The following is a 19878-nucleotide window of genomic DNA, read 5'->3' as shown; positions in this document are numbered from 1 at the left end:
GATCTATATATATATCCAATTTCTCCCTTGCTTTCTTTATGTAGAAGCGATTCAGACAGGTCCGAAACACTTCTACAGGGGGGTTTCTGTAACGATCGAAATTGTAATTCCTACCTATTAATAATTATAAACCATTATGCGATAACGCTCTCCGTCCCACGGTCCCCTCAGCCCCCGCTCATAGGCAACACCGAGTTCTATACACACACACACTATCACGTATACCTAGTACCCGTGTTCGGATGACCGGCCGACACTGAATAATAATAACACCTCATTAACGACATAATATAATAATATAAAAGTGTAAAGTACACCGGCCAAACATATTTTACCAAATTACGCAACCAAAATTATATAACGCCGTTCGGTGGATAACTCGCCCGAACACGGCCACCTCTAACGCACTTCTTTCCCTTCGCTTCAACGAACAGCAGCATGGCCGAGTAGAAAAAGGTAAAATCGCCGAGGGCGTTTTTAGGACGACACTCCATGGCACTCACAAAAATGGTAATGTAATTTTATTATTTTATTTACATACACCCACACCTTGGCCGGTGATTTACTATTATTATTATTATATACCTATTACTTATTATTCTATACGCCGGTAACCTATCATCGGAGCCGTGCTTGAATTGACGTACAGTCCAATTTCATGTTAATATTATCTATCATTTGTTTGTATTTGTTTTGTTCGGTGACCTTCAGTTGCGGCTAAGTTTTTATGCCGTATGGCTTTTCTTGGCCATAAATTAAAATTTTATTATCTAGTATATTAAAAAATAAAAATCCAATCCCCATCACTATGTTTTAAGTTTTTTTTTCCCTTTCCCAATTTATTTATTTATTTGTATAAAGAAAATCCCGCATGCTCCGATTTTCGAATTTCGGCTGTGGGTTGGCGACCTACATCAGCTTCGTCAATGTGCACTCCACGCCGAATCTGGGTATGGCCCCGTGCGAGATGTTACGAGAGACTTACTGGACAGCCGTGCCTGACGAGGGAAAAATATAAAGAGTTGGGGCCATTTATCTGCATAGATTGTTCACGGCAAAATGATGACGCTAAGATTTCCAACGTAGATCTTCGAGTTGAAATCGAGGCAGCTAATAATTTTCCACCAAACACGGCAGCCTATTGTTTAGTTATACATGATCGAGTCATTCAGTACAACCCATTTAGCGGAGAAGTTAGAAAAATTTAGTATTATAGTTTAAAATGTATATATAATATTATCCTTGTATATATAAAATAATCTGTATTTTTTTTTTTTTTCACTTTACTCAATATGTACAACTAGAGTATGTATACTATTATATATATTATGCATAATTATGTTTTTGTAATAAATAAAGTAAAAATAACAAAATATAACGCGTTTTTTTTTCCCCAAAGTATAATATAATATGAAGAAATTCAACAATATTACATGCATGTACAAGTCTTTACAATAATATAAGTAATACAAAATGTATAAAATATGTTATATTAATGCGTGAGCGGATGACCTAAATACAGATAGTACAGAAAAGTATTATAATGCACATGTGTTTCATCTTATAACGGGACCGGCATTCTTTCTAACCCCTTGTATCCTTGACGGACGATTGATTGAATGTAGTGGGCAGATTACAGCATCTGGACACCATTATCGGTACACTGCATAAATGTCAGCAATGTAGGGTCGATATTTTCATGGAAACCGATAAACTGTAAATAACATATTACGTATAAATATTATATATATAACATACAATATATTCATAGTATAATATAATATAATATTACCTCTCCAGCTCTGACGTTGCCGCCACCACGGTTAACAACGTTGCCGCAACCACCATCGCTATTGGGTAAACAATGCAAGGTGGAATCTCCAACGTTCGCTGACCAAGCGGTATCACGGTTAACACCGTTGCCGTTGCTATCACTATTGGGTAAACAATGCGCGCTGCTAGCCTGAACGTTCACCGACCAACACAATGCTAATTGTTTGTTGGCGAACAATTTAATCTGGTTAATGAAACTGCATTGACTCTCCGGTATTATATTCATTGTGTGTAAATTAATATGAATATTTCGGGTGGCAGCAATCATTTCTTCAACGCACGCAGATTTTTCCACATAAACGTTCATACTTAAATATGACGCAATGAGGTCAGTTTGCTCCATTACTGTAGATCGTACGACATTAGATTTTCGCGCGATCGATTCGTCGATTGCCCATTGCATATCTTAGTAGATTTTGCCTGCTCAAAAGCACGCGACATCCTTGACGGAGATGTGACTCGATTACGAGCATATTTTCGCCACGATAAGTAGTTTTGGACAGCGTGTTAATTTCATCTTTTAGGAAAAGTCTCTCGCGACTTTTAACAGGTGGGTCGGATATAATTGAGAGAATATATCCCATCAATGAGTAAATACGCCGCAAAAAGTCACTTGTTATGCTTACATAACGCGATGGTGTTATTATCTGTACGGATACGTTGAATACGTCCGACGGATCGAGTCCTATGTTGATGGACTTCCGTGCAGCGAAGTCTATAACGAAGTTCGTGGCGTCAATTAAATCGTTAGGTGGTGGTGGTGGTGGTGGTAGTGACTGTTTAGTAGACGAGCGTTGTATATTTTTACTCGCAAGTCCACCGTAAACCTGAACAGGAATAGCTTGACCTGCCATTTTTTGTTCCTTCACACTGTTAATAATTAAACGCACTTGTCAAACGTTGGGCGGGCAGAGCGTCACTGCCGCGTGAAATATATTATATAACGATATTATCTTATAGTTAACAATAAATCTGCGTAATCAGTTATCGAGACTAGATCGACTTACGGCGCTCAAAACGTCAAGCGGCGAGCACAATATTAATTTAGCGCGAAAATTCGCGCGTATACGATAAAAGGGTTGGCGGACCGGATAGAGGGTGCCACGAGCTCCCTGCGCGCGCACTTATGTGTTATGTATATAGCTATGTATGTATGTATATATGTATGTATGTATGTATATAGTATGTATATATGTATGTATGTATGTATATAGTATGTATGTATGTATGTATGTATATAGTATGTACGTATATAGTATATAGGTATGTATATAGTATGTATGACGTAACGGGGCTGGCGCGGCTTGCCGCGGTAGCGGGGCGGGGTGGGGTGTAGGGCCACGATACGCGGCGGCGGCGGCACGCTGAGGCGGGGGGTGTGCCGCGACCTGGGCCGCGGGGATTGCCGGGTAGCGGGGTGGGGCGGGGATAGGGTCGTGATACGCGCGGGGTGGGACGGGGATAGTGGCGGGGTATAGGGCCACGATACGCGCGGGGGGTAGTGGTCGTGACGTAGAACCTGCCGCACAGCCTGCCGCAACCTGCCGCACAGCCTGCCGCAACCTGCCGCGTTTATGGGCGGGGGGTGGTGAAGCGGGGGGGATCCAGAACCGGCTATTTTACACTACTCATATGATCTGTTTTGAGTAAATTCTTTAGAAGTTGAATCCTATTTTGTTCATTTTTTGTTACTTTATCAGTGTGTACATAATGTTTTATCGATTCTTCATTTATTATTTCGTGTGATAACTCTGTCAGTTTTGGTATGGGTACCACAATCTGAGTTTCTGTTGGGTTAATTATACTTATAAGAATCTGATGATTTTTTACTTGATTCAATATATTTCCACATATTATTTCATTATTTATATTTTGAGCGTAAACTAGTATGCTCTGATGTTCTTGAATTTGTAAATCTGACACATCTACTGGAATAATTGCTTCACATCTAGCTGGAATAGTTGTGACGTCATCTAATGTTGATGTAATTTCCCCTTTTCCCACGTCGATGACAATTTGATTTTCCGTTAAAAATGGTTTTCCCAAAATACCATCACCTATAATTGGGAAATTTGTCGGAACTACATGAAATTCACTTTCGGCAGATTAATTTCCATTTATGACTGTCAACATTGTAAATCCCATAGTCTTAACTGTTTGATCATTTATTCCTTGTAGCATGAATATTTTCGTGTCTGATACTTGAACATCATCGTGAAGAGCATCTAGTTTTATTAAATTAAGATCAGCCCCTGTGTCTACAAGTAGCTTTACGATATTTTTTGTACATTGTGGAATTTTATATAAAGCATGATTATCAATTAATTTGATTCTGAATGACAAGGTTCTTGCAGGTTTAAGGCTATAGTTTTTAATTTTTTGACCGATTGGTTGCCCGAGCCATTCGGTCTTGGCCCGTTTCCCGAAGACTGTCCGTTGGATTTATTTGTTTTTTTCTTTTTGTAACATACATCTTCGGAGTGTCCCGGCTTGTTACAATAAGTACATGTTATCTTTTTCACATCTTTATTATTTTGATTGAATATATTGTTGGCCAGTATCTTGACTACTATTTCCATACCTACTGTCGTATACGCCGATTACTCGGACGTATACCAAAATAAAGTTAAACACAAAATAACGCAAAATACTTTATTTGAAGTTTGAACACGACGTCCGGTGGTGATCGAGTCACACGATCACCACCACTGACTACCTTTGCTGTCTTAGCCATCTCACTTATATATTACACTTACAATCGAATTACTATCGATTGTTCTACATTTTTCTATTACTACGTTAAATTTACAATTATAGATACTATGATTATTGTGTAATTGTTATTTTAACCCGATTAGTAAATTATTAAACAAATTTATTTACATTTCTTATTATTATATCTTGCTTACTATGCTAACTGTAATATAAAGTTTACTGGCACCGAATTGCACAATTGTTATTTTAACCTATTTCTGTGAATAATTAACTATTGCTTAACTTATTGAATTTTACTGTTTTACTTATTATCTATAGTTTTTCTTAACTTATTTCTTACGTACTAACATCTCTTATAAAATATTCATACATATAATACAACACTACATTGATTTGTAAAATGATTATTACGATTGCAAATTTCGCAAAACTTATGATTGTTATTTCTGCCTTGGTTTCCTCCTTCAAGTATTCGTTGAGTCTCATTTGATGATTGATAAATGTTCTGCTCTTCAAGACTTGCCTTCATCGCATCTTCCAGTGTTTCAAAGTTTCTTAATTTAATCACTGTTCTTAAATGAGGTAATAATCCTTCTACGTATGTCGTTAAAGTAATTTCTTTCATATATGTACGTATTGCTGCGGCATCTGTGGTTGATTTTCCCTTTGTGCTCACATTACATAATTCGTTGAGTAGATTTTCAACCTTTGTAGAGTAGTCATGAACTGACTCTCCTTGAGACTATCTTATTGATGTAAGTTCAAGTTGTAGATATCCTGGTGTACGTTTAGTACAAAAATTTGATTCGAGTAAATGTTTAAGTCCTGCCCAATCTTCTACATCGCGATGTTGAGTTATTGCAAAAGCTTTTTTACTTAATTTTGTACGAATAGCTTGTAACAAAACTGGCTTTATGCTGTTATCGACATTAGACATTACGAAATCACATGCACTAAGATAAGGATAAATATCGGTTGAATCTTCACCATTGAAAAAAGGAACCAATTTAATGGCTGTTTCTAATGAAAGAACTGTATTGTTCATTTTGAAAATGGTACACGAATTATCCACCCCCAAAAATGTTAAACCGAATCGTTCGGTATTTTTATTTAATTGTTTTGGTGTGTTTTCTTCACATATTTGATCCGAAGGTACTGAAGTTGAAATATTTCCCTTAGTATCAGCGAATAATGATTCTAAACTTCTAGATTTCCTAAGGTATCTTTTATTTTTGTGAGTTCGTGACCTAATATTTGGGCCAGTATATTTTAAATTATTGTCAAAGTTATTTGGTATAGGAGTATTATAATCTTTATTTACTGTAGATGTATCTGGGCTCCTATCACTGCTAAACAAATCTTTGGGTTTATTATGGGCTAATTTTGGGCCTTAGGTTAGGAAAATTAAGATGAAAAACTGTTAAATAAATTAATACAAAAAACTATGAAATAAATAAACAAGTAAAACTTAACATTTTAACAATACAACATCAAATATACACTTATATAAATACTATACATATTCATTAAATGGCTCTGAACAAAAAATAGTCAAGCCTGTTACAAAAGTAAAAATTAAAAAAATACTATCTTATAATTAATTAAGAACTTATTAGTCAATCTATATCAGTCACATCTATAACTACTTCATAATGGGTGTTGTTTTAGTTTTCCAGATACAAACATTTTTCTCCTCGTTTCAATACACTTTTCAAATTAATTTCTTTACTAAAAAGCTGCCAAGTGTGTGTTTGAGTACAATATACGTACACTGATGTTTTAAAATAAATTGCAGCAGCAAATATTTCAATATCAGTACCTCAAACTCCTATTACAATCAAAAATAAGTTTTATTAATGGTTGGATCCACTTATTTTGAATAAGTACCTACACTGAAAAAAAACCCCTGGTAACATTGACAATATCGTCTTATTAAACTTGAACAATGCTTACATTTGTCATATAGACAATAATTTGTTATAATGACAATAAGTTTGTTGAATTTATAATTATTTAACCAATTTGAATATGCATATTGTCAACAATATGAACAATAAAATAATAAAATTAATAATATATTATCAAATTAATAATATGTCTATTATGGATATTATCATGTACGTTGTGTTTTTCGAACATTTAATATTTATATTTATAAGTCGGGATTCCCCAGAATTGACGATATATTGTCTTTGTAACAACACTATTATCATATTTTTATTATAATATTATCAAAAATTAAACTTAATCCGTCATTCGTACATTCGATATTGACAATTAACATTTCATGCCAAATGTCCGTTGAGAGAACTCATACTGCACGTCTGCATTAAGTATTAATTTAACAGTTATCTAGTTGTTACCAGTGTCTTAAAAAGGTTATTGAATTAAATACATCAGTACATCATTTACCTGATGGTGTATTGTCTATACCTTTACCAGTTATACCTATATTGGTAGTTTTGTATTTTCAAATTGTTTTAAATGAGCCATGCTTTTCGTTTAAAAAGCTTGAATATTTTGATGATCACAGTACGTTTCAAGTAAGTAACATAATTTATTTATTTCTAATTTTTATCAATACCTACCTATATATATTTTTATTTTTATTTAGGCAGTGTTATTCATTTAACAAATATTTAGTGGGTAATAGTGTTTTCAAAAGGTTTATGATTGAACTACATCGCTTTGCTGTATCTACCTGACGGTGTATTGTAACTAGATATTTTTGTAAGTTAATTTTTAAAAATGCTTTGTTATCTATGTAAATTTAATGCTGATAATTGGAAATCTTTAGTTTATCATTTTAAAATTTTTCATTTACTTAAAACTGATAGTAATTATACATGTTGTGAAGGGACTTGTAATATTTTTGAGAAAGTGTTAGGTTTTTAGTAATTTTTTCCGTTTTTTAAAATACATAAATTGTTATTAATGATTTCATGAATTATCCAATTGTCCAATCCATGGCATTAAAGCCCATCCTCCTTTTCTGTCTTCCCGTCGCAGATTTTTCAACAATACTTTATCTCCAACTTCAAACACGTTATCTGCGCGAGGATGCCTTTTGGCATAAGGAATTTTTTGTTGGTTTTAAGCGTGTTGAATGTTTTCCGACACGTTGTCTTGAATTTTTTCTTAACATTAAATAGTTAACTTTTATTTGTATACATCGTAAAATTTATTATTAAATAACTTTTATAACATTATAATTTTAGAATACGTCATATGTTGTGAAAATTAGAATTAATTAATTTAAGTATTTATGTATAAGTATAATGTAATAATAACGAGTGTCAGTAATAGGTAAAATTCAACAATTGTTTAAGCTATAATGATATATTTTTTTTTGTTTTAAATTTTTTGGCTTTTATACGAAAAAGTTATATTATTACTTAAAAATACTTTCTCGAAGGTACCAATATATATCATATATATATATTTTTTATTTATTTATTTATTTAATTGAATTAACGGGCTTGAGCCATTTGAATATAAGGTATAATACAGTTGACAATTTACATGAACGGAAACTTACAAATTTTGATTACAATAAACAAAGGAAAGAAAAAAAATAAAAAATAAAAATAAAAAAATCATAAAATAATAATAATAATAATAATAATAATAAAGAATTATACTACAAATGTACAAATACAGAAATATAACTGATTACTTAAATGGAAAATAATGATAACAATTAAACATCATTAATACATCTTAATATTAATAATACATTACACTTAAATTTATTACGACTAGAATCAAAAAAATCAACTGATGGGGATATTTTATTAGCTAGTGACAGAGCGCGAGGGAAAAACGAATCGGCACCATAACTTTTGCGATAGTAAGGGATGACAAATAAATCATTGGTCCTGGAGAAGAAAGTGGGAACCTTGATACCTAGTAAAGCCAGTAGATGTGGACAATCAATAAAACCATTTAATAGATCATATTTAAATAATATATCAGAGAGTTGTCTTCTTAGATCGATCGAATCCAGACCTATTGAGAACTGAACGGGTTTAAATATATTACTAGACATAGGCATATTAGAGACATAAGCTATTCTTTTTAAAAATTTATATTGAACAATCTCAAGATCATTCAAGTATGTAGACAGGTTTTGAGACCAAATTATGGATCCGAACTCTAGTGAAGATCGTACGAGCGAGCAATATAAAGTTTTTAAGCTTGAGGGCTGTTTACAATTTTGAGTATTCCTATTAATAAAGGCTAGCCTTCTATAGGATTTATTTAAAATTTTTTTATGATGGAACTTAAAAGAAAAATCTGATTCAAAATATATTCCTATAGTGCGTTTCACAACAACTGCGACTCGACGCTAACGCTCCTCGTGGTGTTTTTTCATCAGGGTTTCTAAAGCTAGCGCGTAATAATACGCGGCAAATTTAAAATTGATAACGAATATTTTACACTTTTTTAAATTATACATTTATTAAATAAGATAATCAACGAATCATATTTTATGTTACACTTAATTATTTTTAAATAACTTAAAACTATAAAAATATGTAAAAAAAATTACATATATCTATATTACATAATATTTACATATGGTTAATTTGGTATAAATATGTATATATATATATTTATTAATAGTCATCATCTTCGCTTTCACTGCTATCTTCTGGATTTATTGTCATGATAATTGGTTCCAAAATTTCGTCACGTAAGCCCTCTTTGACGTAATCATCGTCTTGCAGTTTATTGCAATGTGTCACACACCTCTTCCAGACGTGAACTGTTACGGAATCCAATGCATCATGAGCCAATTTTTCGACGTCCGCGATTTTAAAGCTTGTATTTTCTTCGGCGATTTTTCCTTTTACTTGCGCCCAAATTAGCTCTATAGGATTATATTGGCAGTGATACGGAGGTAGCCGTATCACCTCATGACCAATTGACAACGCAATCTGATCCAGCTCATATTTTTTTTCTTGTGGTATTAACTGCTTGACTCGCTCTCGTAACTCCGGTAACGTTTCCAGGGGTGAAAACTGAACTCCCTTTTCTTGTAGCCATTTTTGAACATTGATTTTTTTTTCATTACTCTTTGGATAATTATCAACAAGACTAGAGTGGTATGGTGCATTGTCCATAACTATGACACATGGCTCTTCCAAATTGTTGAGCATTTGTATGAACCAGTCTTTAAATATAACAGAGTTCATATGGGAGTGATAGTCTTCAGTTGGACCCGATTTACAACGAAATACTAATTTTGAATTATTCACAAACCCAAATGAACTCGAACCAGCGTGGCAAATAATAATCCGACCTCCCTTGCCTGTCGGTACTTTAAATCCTTCTTTACCCTCCGAATTTTGCCAAATGTAATTTCGTGTATGATTTTGGTTCACCCATGTCTCGTCTAAATAGACAACTGGTCGAACATCATTGTTTTTACGAAGGTTAACCATTTGTCTCAAAAACCGTACACGCATAGCGACATTATCGTTTCTCTCCATCAGAAATCGACGGCCGTCATTGCATTTTTTGTACCTAAATTTTAATGACTTCAAAATTCTCCACATTGACGTTTTAGAACCTTTGTAGTCAGTTTTTTCTTGAAATTTAGATAAAATTTTTAAGGATGTAGGAAACTCACCTTTGTCATAATACTCGTGGACCGTCCGTCGTACAACCTCTTGGTCAAAGTCATCAATATCTGTAGCAAATTTAATTCGTTTGAATGTTTTACGAGGAGAGGTAAATTTCGGTCCTTCAGTTTCTGGATCTAAAGGGGCTTTAGAACCTTCCGATGTTATTCTTTTAACACTGCCGATGCTGATACCACATGCTTCAGAAGTCTTTTGTTGCGCTTTTAGAAAAAAATTTGCTACTTCAGGATTCGACGAGTCATTAGATAATTTTTTAAAATACGAATATACACTAAAAACCATTTTTTTAGTTTGAGAGTGAATATCTACTGAATGGTTAGACATTTTTAAATAAATAATTAACTATATTAAAAAATATATATAAATCGCAAAGACGTAATACGTAAGTAATGCGTAAGGAATAGTCAACAACGAACAACAGTACAACAGTACGCACTACACACTGGAGTCTAGAATCTAGATGGCACAATAACTATAGCTGCAACAGGGGTTGTTGTTTGACCACATTCCTACGCATGGGGTGGGTAGGGAGTATCAAACCTACTCATACACAACAGCAGTAAATAAAATAAACATACCCATAACCCAGCTGCTCTTACCATTTGTTTCGAAAAAACGCACGCTATTTCCTACCCTAGATTGAGAACCCCTGGTTTGAGACAAATCCGCCACGAGGCGCGTTAGCGTCGAGTCGCAGTTGTTGTGAAACGCACTGTAGGTCTTTAATCACAGCTACTCTGACTAATTTGATATTATTAATTTTGTAATTGAATATAATTGGCTTTTTTGAACGGGTAAATGAAATAATGTTACATTTATCAATATTTAATTCAAGACAGTTATTCACGCTCCAAGTATAAAATTTATTTAGCTGATCTTGTAATATCTCAGAGTCTGATATAGATTGAATCGAGCAAAATAATTTAGCATCATCTGCAAAAAGCAATAATTTTATAGACACGAGGCAAATCATTAATAAAAACTAGAAAAAGTAGTGGACCTAAATATAATAATAATATAATATATAATATTAAAACCATTATTAACTTTGCCAAGGTATATAAATTTTACTAACTGTAAACAACATTTATTATTTTAATCTATAATAAAACTTCTAACGATTATTTAACAAATCTATTTTAGAAAACAAAAAACCAAAATAAATTAAACTATTGAAATTATACTTTTATTTAATAATACCAAAATATTAATTAGGTTTTAATTGAAAAAATAAGAGTAAATATGTATGTACCTCTCATTGATAGCATACTCTGCAATGTTTCTTCAAACTTGTCTTTATCAAATTCTCCAGTGAAAACATTTTTCTCAATTTCATTACCACATTCGTTAAGTGAATATTTGATGTCAACTGGAAGAATTCGCTCTCTTTGGTATAGTACAAAAAATGGAGAATATTTAGTTGAAGTGTGTGGTACAGATCGGTATGCAAACAAAACACCTTGCAAGACGTTAGGCCAATCAATTTTATTTTCATTGTGTTTCTATAAAATTAAGGTTACTAAAGTTTTAATAGGTACCTATATTATTTAATATTTATCATACTTTAAGAGTTAACATACTTTGAGCAAATAATTTTTTATGGTGCGATTGAATCTTTCGACAAGGCCATTTGCCTGTGGGTGATACGGCGAAGTTACTTTATGTACAGTTCAGGTCAATATAAACGGCTGCATCCGAGTTCCGTCCTAAGAACCTTTTTTTATACCAATTCCGTCCAGGTTAAAAAAGGTACATACCAATTCCGTCCCGGTTAAAAAAAGACGCATACCGATTCCGTCCCGGTTAAAAAAAAGTAGAATTAAAATAATTATAAATAATATGTACAGTATTGTTATTATTAAATGTATACAAAAAATATAGGTATTCATAATATTAGTAATATTAGTACATCTTCATGATTTAATTATAATTAATCCTAATAATATAAATAATAAAATTCAATTAAAAATTCAATAAATATTAAATAGTCAAAGTTAAAGTCAAACAGGCATATTGTAATACAAAAATAAATATACCTATTATTTATAAATAGTCAAAAATAAAATTATAATACATTTTTAAAAATTTGAAATTGGATTGAATTTAAAGGATATTTCTTATTAACAAATTCCAATCGTGATATTTGACCAAAACTATATTTATACATTTTTTTTTAATAAAATCTTCTTTAGCTAATATAGGGTTCCTTCGTTTCATAGTGCTTCTTAATTTTATGTAGGAATCTTGTTGAATATATTTTAAAGCTTCTATAAATTGATAAATAATTGGGTGGGCATGATAAAACATTCCATTGAATTTAGAATGAAATGATTCATAATTATTTGTGGTACGGAAAGTACTATGTGAAAATTCAGCCCATATACTAGGTGGATAAGTAGATTCAGGTGAAATATAATTATCGACCAAGTAATCTAGAAATAAGTCTACTTTTCTATCAACTGGTTTGATTCTCATCATTTCAGACGCAAAAAAATCACCTACTTCATCTGGTGTTAAAAATGGCAATCCAAATATATATTTTAAAAATCTACCAATCTCAGAATTTTTATTCCTATAAAGAGTGGACAATTTTAGATCTTGAATTTTACGCCACCATGATTGACCTAAGTGAAATCGACATCCTCTTAAGTCTATTTCTGGCCAAACTGTGTATACGACATTATGTATAGCCTTTTCAAAATCTGCATAAATAGTTTGTGGTGTAAATTTTAACTGGAGATTATCACATTCTGTTCTTAAAAATTTAAAAGCATTTTCATATGTGTTTTTAGTTTTATCTGGCAGTAAAAAAAAATACTAATGGAATATAACTATTTGAATCTTTTAATCCATGAATCGTAAAAAAATTTGTGAATTGTTTTGGGCAACATTTAAAGGTTCCATCAACATAAATAGTACGAATTTTACTTAAATGAGATAAGTTTGTATAGCAAGTAAACATAATAATGTGTGTAATTGGATCATTTATAATTAAAAAATTTTCGTCATTATTTGTATGTATATCGTCGTTTTTTTCAATAATTCATGAACGTCTTCAATGGATGTGGGTAATATTGATAATATGGAAGACCTCGCACGATGGATATTTTTTCTATTTAAGTCTATATCATTAGAGGTAATTGTATTAACATCAGGATTAGAAAGTTCTTTATGAATAAGTTTCGCTGGTTTTTCACATATATCATTAACAGCTTTTCTTTTTAATTTATTATTAAGCTTTTGACGATTTAAATTAGTTTCTTCAGTTCTATCATGATTGTGGTTTAAATTTTCAAAGACAATTTCTTTATTTTTTCCTAATGTAAAAAATTATTTTAAGTACCTTTATGCCTTATTATTATAAAAAATTAATTATTATTAATTTAGTTATCTTACCAATTTTTATATATGCTTTGCATTGTTTATGAATACACTTCCAGCGTTCAATATTATTATTCAATTCTTTATAAAAACAAAATTTAAATTCATTTTTAATTATTAAAATTTTACCTTTTTGACTGTACATAGTATCCATGTTTAATAGGTATATTAAATGACACGTAAACGCACAAATAACGACTGAAAAGTTTATTTAGTTTCGTTAACTGAAATCTTATTACATATTATCTTTATTTCTATATAAAAGGATATTGTTAAATTCAATTATTTAGTGTGATAACTAAAAATAATATTATCTTTATTTCTATATAATAGGATATTGTTAAATTCGATTATTGAGTGGAAATATCATCTTTATTTCTTAAAGACATGTTACAAGACAGAATAAGTATATTATCCATTAAGAAAAACCTGTGTAGTAAACCCAATGCACCTGCATGGTGTTATACTATATTAGATTACATTATATTTAATTGGGATAGTTTATTAATACACCTGCATTATAAGCGATAGGCCAGAGATCAGAAAAACATAGTTTTTCTGTCGATTAAGTAATAATTATATAATTATAGGATATTACTATAATTATATCATTTATATAATAGTTATATAATTATTTATTGATGATTATGTAAATCATCATATCACTCTAAAATAGACTACTAGTCCCCTGCATGTCATTGAGAACTCATATAAATACGAGTAGAGTATTTAGAAGTAATCAGAAAGGTAGTACTATTCAAGAAGGTAGTTCACTCCAATGTAAGACTATTGCTCGTCGTGGACTTTGTCACAGCCACATCGCCGCGAGTTTACGGTCATTCCCAGTACTTGTAACTTTTACATAGCAGCAAGCTATTTTACTTATGTTTTATATTATTGTTTAATGTTTTATATTGTTTAACTTAATAAACTTTTACTTTATTTCAATTAAAACAACAAGTGTTTTAATTTTCAATACCTACCTTTCTCACAACAACTCAAGCTCAACCACAGAACGTGCTACGTCGTTTAAATAATTAATTTGTACGAAGTCGCAGTGTCCTGCACAGCGATCACTACACAAATTTGGTGTCAGGTGTGGGGTCATCTCAATCGAGTGAAATAAAATTATACAAAAATTTTAAGTAACTTGAGACCCACCGACGAACCACGTTCAACGGGACAGCACGAGTTATCAAGAAGGATCAGCAGTCAGAACAGGACAGTTCAAGGACGCGGTCTTTTCAAGCCAGCAAGGCAGCTCAAGGAACCAAGTTCACGGAGCAGCGCAACCTCGCCAGCAGAGCGTATAAAGGAGCGCAAGTTTTCAACTTCCAAAGCAGAGATGAGCAAAGTGTAAGTTATTTTTATTATCTTATACTGTCAAATCTGTGGGAAAAGACTGAGGGTTATACTCAGTAAATGTATTTGAGGAGTAAGGGTTCAAGTGAATCGGACCCAGCCTTAATAGCACCAGTATCAGCAGATTCTGGTTTAACCGATACGTTGAGTACCGAAAATACCGACGAATCGACGAGTGATTTAATAGACCTTAACCGAACGTTTAGAGGGGAGATAACAAATATGGCAAATCAATTAGATTTTATTACAGCCTTGAGATTTATTCCAGAATTCACAGACGGAAATGAAACTGATCTAGCATCATTCATTGCCCGATGCGATTTCGTATTTTCGAAAATTCCCGATGCAATTAAATCTGATATTTTAGACGCTGTACTTACTCAGTTAAAAGGGTAAAGCTTTTGACGCGGTTAGATACAGGGAAATTACATCTTGGGAGGAGCTTAAGGCACATCTTAGAACTATATTTGGAACATCTCACTCTGTGCAGTACTTACAAGCACAATTAAGTTCGATGAGACAGGGTCAGAAGGAAATGGTAAAAGATTTCGCGCAGCGCATAGAAAAAACCTATCACGAATTAACACACGCATTAACTATAGGAAAGACCAACAATGAAGCAAAAATAATCGCGCAAACGGTACAGTCGCATGCACTCAGCGTTTTTATTTCCGGCGTGTCACAGGCCATTCAAATAATTTTACTAGCGCGTAATATTACTAGCTTTGAAGAGGCCATATTAATAGGTATCGAACAGGAGAAAACTTTCGGTATAGGAGGGGAAGCCTCAAGAGTACACGAAAGTAATAATAAAAACCATTTCAAAGGGAAATCTAATCAAACGGGAGAAAAAATTGATAAAAGTAAGATTAAATGTTTCCGTTGCGATAAAATGGGTCATTACGCGAATGAATGTAAAACACCTGAACAAAATATTACAAACAAAACCGATGTTAAGAAAGAATATACGGGTCAAGTAAGATATTGTAAATTTTGTAGGAAAAATAATCATGAGACCAACGAGTGTAGGAAGCTTAAAAGACTAACCGAGGGGGAGCCATCCGGTAGTTCAGGCGAAAGCTCGGGGTCAGATAACCGAACAGTCGGTGATATCAAGAATAATATACGCGTAATTACACCGATTCATGCGGAGCATATTTTATGTAGGTCGATCGATTTCGTAGGAGATGAGCATAAATTTTAATCGATAGCGGCGCGGACATGAATATAATAAAATTATCGGCACTTAAAAACTACGTAATTGTTAACGAAACGGAAAAACGTAGTATTAAAGGAATAAACGCGACCGCAACACGAACAATAGGAACCGTCACGATAGAAATATTTATTAAAGATCAAACTTTTCAAGTAAAATTCGACATAGTCTGTGATGATTTTCTAATACCTGGGACAGGAATATTAGGCATAGCTTTTCTTAAAGCCAACAAAGCAATCATTGACATGGACAAAGACGTTCTAATTATACCTGAGTCGTTCGCGCAAAACAAAGTCGAACCGATAATCATACCTGCGCGTAGTAATTGTGTATTACGAATAGAAGCGGATGAATTAATTAGCTCCGACTTAATAGCGATTAAAAAACACGAAATAAACGAAGACGTGATAATAGCGAATAGTTTAAGCCCCGTTAAAAATAATAAAATTATAAGTAATATAATTAATATATCGGAACAACCGTTTATTATCGACGAATTGACCACGAGCCATTTTAAATGGGAACCGTATACAGATAAGCTATTTGTAATTAATCAGCCGAGTAATGAGCGAACAGAGGGCAAAGGGCAACCTGGTAGGCTCCGGCTATTAAATGAAACGATTAAAACTGAACATTTAAACGCGGAAGAAAAAAAGAATATTATAAGTATATGTAATGAGTACTCCGACATATTCTATTTGGAGGGGGACAGTTTGACGGCAACAGACGTCGTCACGTATAAAATTAATACGCCGCGTATTACAAAACCGATAAATATAAGACCATATCGTATTCCGTGGGCATATCAAGCCGAAATCGAAGAACAGATAACGAAAATAAAACAAGACAACATTGTTCAAAATTCCGTGTCACCATTTAACTCTCCGTTAGTAATAGTGGAAAAGAAAATAGGCGATGACGGTAAACAGAAATTACGGGTATGTGTAGATTTTCGAAAATTTTATATACGATATACTTTATTGTATTACAGTATGGTATGGTTACTTTTGGGAATACAATTGGCAAGGGCACAATTACATTACCAAGACAATCAAATACGACAAACATCTGGAATATATTATGAGAATTTAGGACCTATTAAAATCATAACTAATACATGGGATTTAGCGATTTATCTGGATACATCCTGTTATAGGGAACAATGGACCGTTTTTGAGGATCGTCTGGAAAAAATAAAAACCATGTGTACTGAACTTACCAAGTGGGAGGACCTAGGAAGCTGTGAACCCATGTTAACGCACGCGAAACTTATGAAAAAGAAAGTATACGAACGTAGGGAGCTTTTGTTAGGCTCTGTTGAAACGCGATCGCGTCGCGGCATTTGGCAACATGTTACACAGGCGGCACAGATACTTTATGGGTTATGTAATTTAGAATGTATGAAAAAATTTGATTTTTCTATTTATAAATTAAAAGATTCTCAGTTTGACCAAATAAATCTTATAAAGGAAAATATAAGGGTAATAAATATTAAGCATGAAATATACGAACAACGTATTACGCAGTTAAATGAAACGCTTGAGCAATTTTTGAATATATCTAATACTTTATTGCCTAAACTAGAAGCTGATAAAATTAATAAACAATTTGTGATCATTAACCAAATTATGATAATACAAATGATGAGGGTCAACACTTTAGTCGAGATTATACAGAGTGCAAGGTTAGGTCAAATACACCCAAGCTTAATAAATAACAGAGCTTTATTGGAACAATTTAGAGACATTAAACTTGTTCTACCTAGTGGGACCAATATGCCACTGGAGGTAGAAATAAATAATGTTTTTGAGTTGGTAAAATTATCAGATTTGACAGTGTATTATAATAGAGATAACCTTGTATTTATTTTAAATATTCCTTTAGTGTACCAGCACGACTTAAGTTTATATAAATTAATACCGTTACCGGTATGTGTTGCTGATAATAAAAAGAAATGTATGTATATTAGACCTAAGCATGATTTTTTAGCTGTTACTAAATCTAAGGAACTCTACTCGACATATGACAATTTTAACCCTGCAATTTGTAAAACTGCTCATGAATTTCTGATATGTCCCGAAACCCATCCTTTGCACCCCAGGAGTATGAGACCTGTGTGTGAAATACTCCTGATGCAGGAACCTAGGGAGGTCCCAGAAAGTTGTGAGATACGTTACGTGGAAATGGCTACGACAGTCTTCCACAAATTGAGGCATAAAAATGAGTGGTTATATGTTACCAATAACGATTCAGTATTTGTCACTTGCGAAGAAGAGAAAGAATCGAAAAATCACATATTGGAAGGAGCAGGCATTATCGCCCTTAACGAAACTTGTCGTGGATATGCCAACAGAGATGTCCTTATACCCGGACGCATTTCCGGAAGAACGCAATATACAGATTTCATTCCAACATCAATACTCAAGGAGCCCAGCAGCGACAGTGGAAACGACCAGTTTGTCAAAACAATGAAATTTCAACATATCAAGACAAACCAAATGAGTGATTTAAACGAGATTACAATCACGCAAGAACAAGCTGCGGAACAGCGACAACATAAGATGTTATACCAGCAAATGGAATCAAAAATGTATGTGGTTGTTGTTATAGGAGAGTAACAACAATTATCGTTATTCTAGTAATCAGTTGTACAATATCATTGTTGTTACGACTGATAACAAACAGAACGAAGCAAAAATCATGTGAGGAACCACTCCAACTAGAAGAAAAGTGGACACAAGTCAATACCAATGACTTGCTGGAAGCCACAGCACCTAGTGAGAGATCGTTAGAAATGGTTCATGAGGAAGTGACTGAGACATCCTTTTCATTATACCCAAAATTAAAAACGTAGGATTTGTTTTTTTTTTGTTTTTGTTGTTTTTGTTTTTTTTGGAAAGTCGATGGACTTTCATCTTAGAGGGGAGGAATGTAGTAAACCCAATGCACCTGCATGGTGTTATACTATATTAGATTACATTATATTTAATTGGGATAGTTTATTAATACACCTGCATTATAAGCGATAGGCCAGAGATCAGAAAAACATAGTTTTTCTGTCGATTAAGTAATAATTATATAATTATAGGATATTACTATAATTATATCATTTATATAATAGTTATATAATTATTTATTGATGATTATGTAAATCATCATATCACTCTAAAATAGACTACTAGTCCCCTGCATGTCATTGAGAACTCATATAAATACGAGTAGAGTATTTAGAAGTAATCAGAAAGGTAGTACTATTCAAGAAGGTAGTTCACTCCAATGTAAGACTATTGCTCGTCGTGGACTTTGTCACAGCCACATCGCCGCGAGTTTACGGTCATTCCCAGTACTTGTAACTTTTACATAGCAGCAAGCTATTTTACTTATGTTTTATATTATTGTTTAATGTTTTATATTGTTTAACTTAATAAACTTTTACTTTATTTCAATTAAAACAACAAGTGTTTTAATTTTCAATACCTACCTTTCTCACAACAACTCAAGCTCAACCACAGAACGTGCTACGTCGTTTAAATAATTAATTTGTACGAAGTCGCAGTGTCCTGCACAGCGATCACTACACCTGGGACGGAATTAGTATGTTTATTAAAAAAACCTGGGACGGAACTAGTATACCTTTATATTCAATTTTTATATATGGGACGGAACTCGGATGCAGCCATATAAACAATTCATCCAGTACGTGTCCAACTCCCGACAGTGAAG

The 19878-nt window shown here is 32.9% G+C and overlaps 1 long non-coding RNA gene and 1 pseudogene across 1 annotated transcript; one reads left to right on the top strand and one right to left on the bottom strand.

Annotated features, from left to right (window-relative positions):
• Positions 1-1463: 1463 nt before the first annotated feature.
• On the bottom strand, positions 1464-2692 carry LOC126555240 (uncharacterized; annotated as a pseudogene).
• Positions 2693-14015: 11323 nt separating this feature from the next.
• On the top strand, positions 14016-19613 carry LOC126555238 (uncharacterized). Its single transcript, XR_007606778.1, has 2 exons — positions 14016-14342; positions 19401-19613. It is a non-coding gene; the product is annotated as an uncharacterized LOC126555238 (long non-coding RNA).
• Positions 19614-19878: the final 265 nt, after the last annotated feature.

Source organism: Aphis gossypii, unplaced genomic scaffold (assembly GCF_020184175.1).
Source record: "Aphis gossypii isolate Hap1 unplaced genomic scaffold, ASM2018417v2 Contig00760, whole genome shotgun sequence".
NCBI classification, from domain to species: Eukaryota; Metazoa; Arthropoda; class Insecta; order Hemiptera; family Aphididae; genus Aphis; species Aphis gossypii.
Note: the sequence above shows the minus strand (reverse complement) of the source record. Positions and strands in the feature narration are given on the sequence as shown.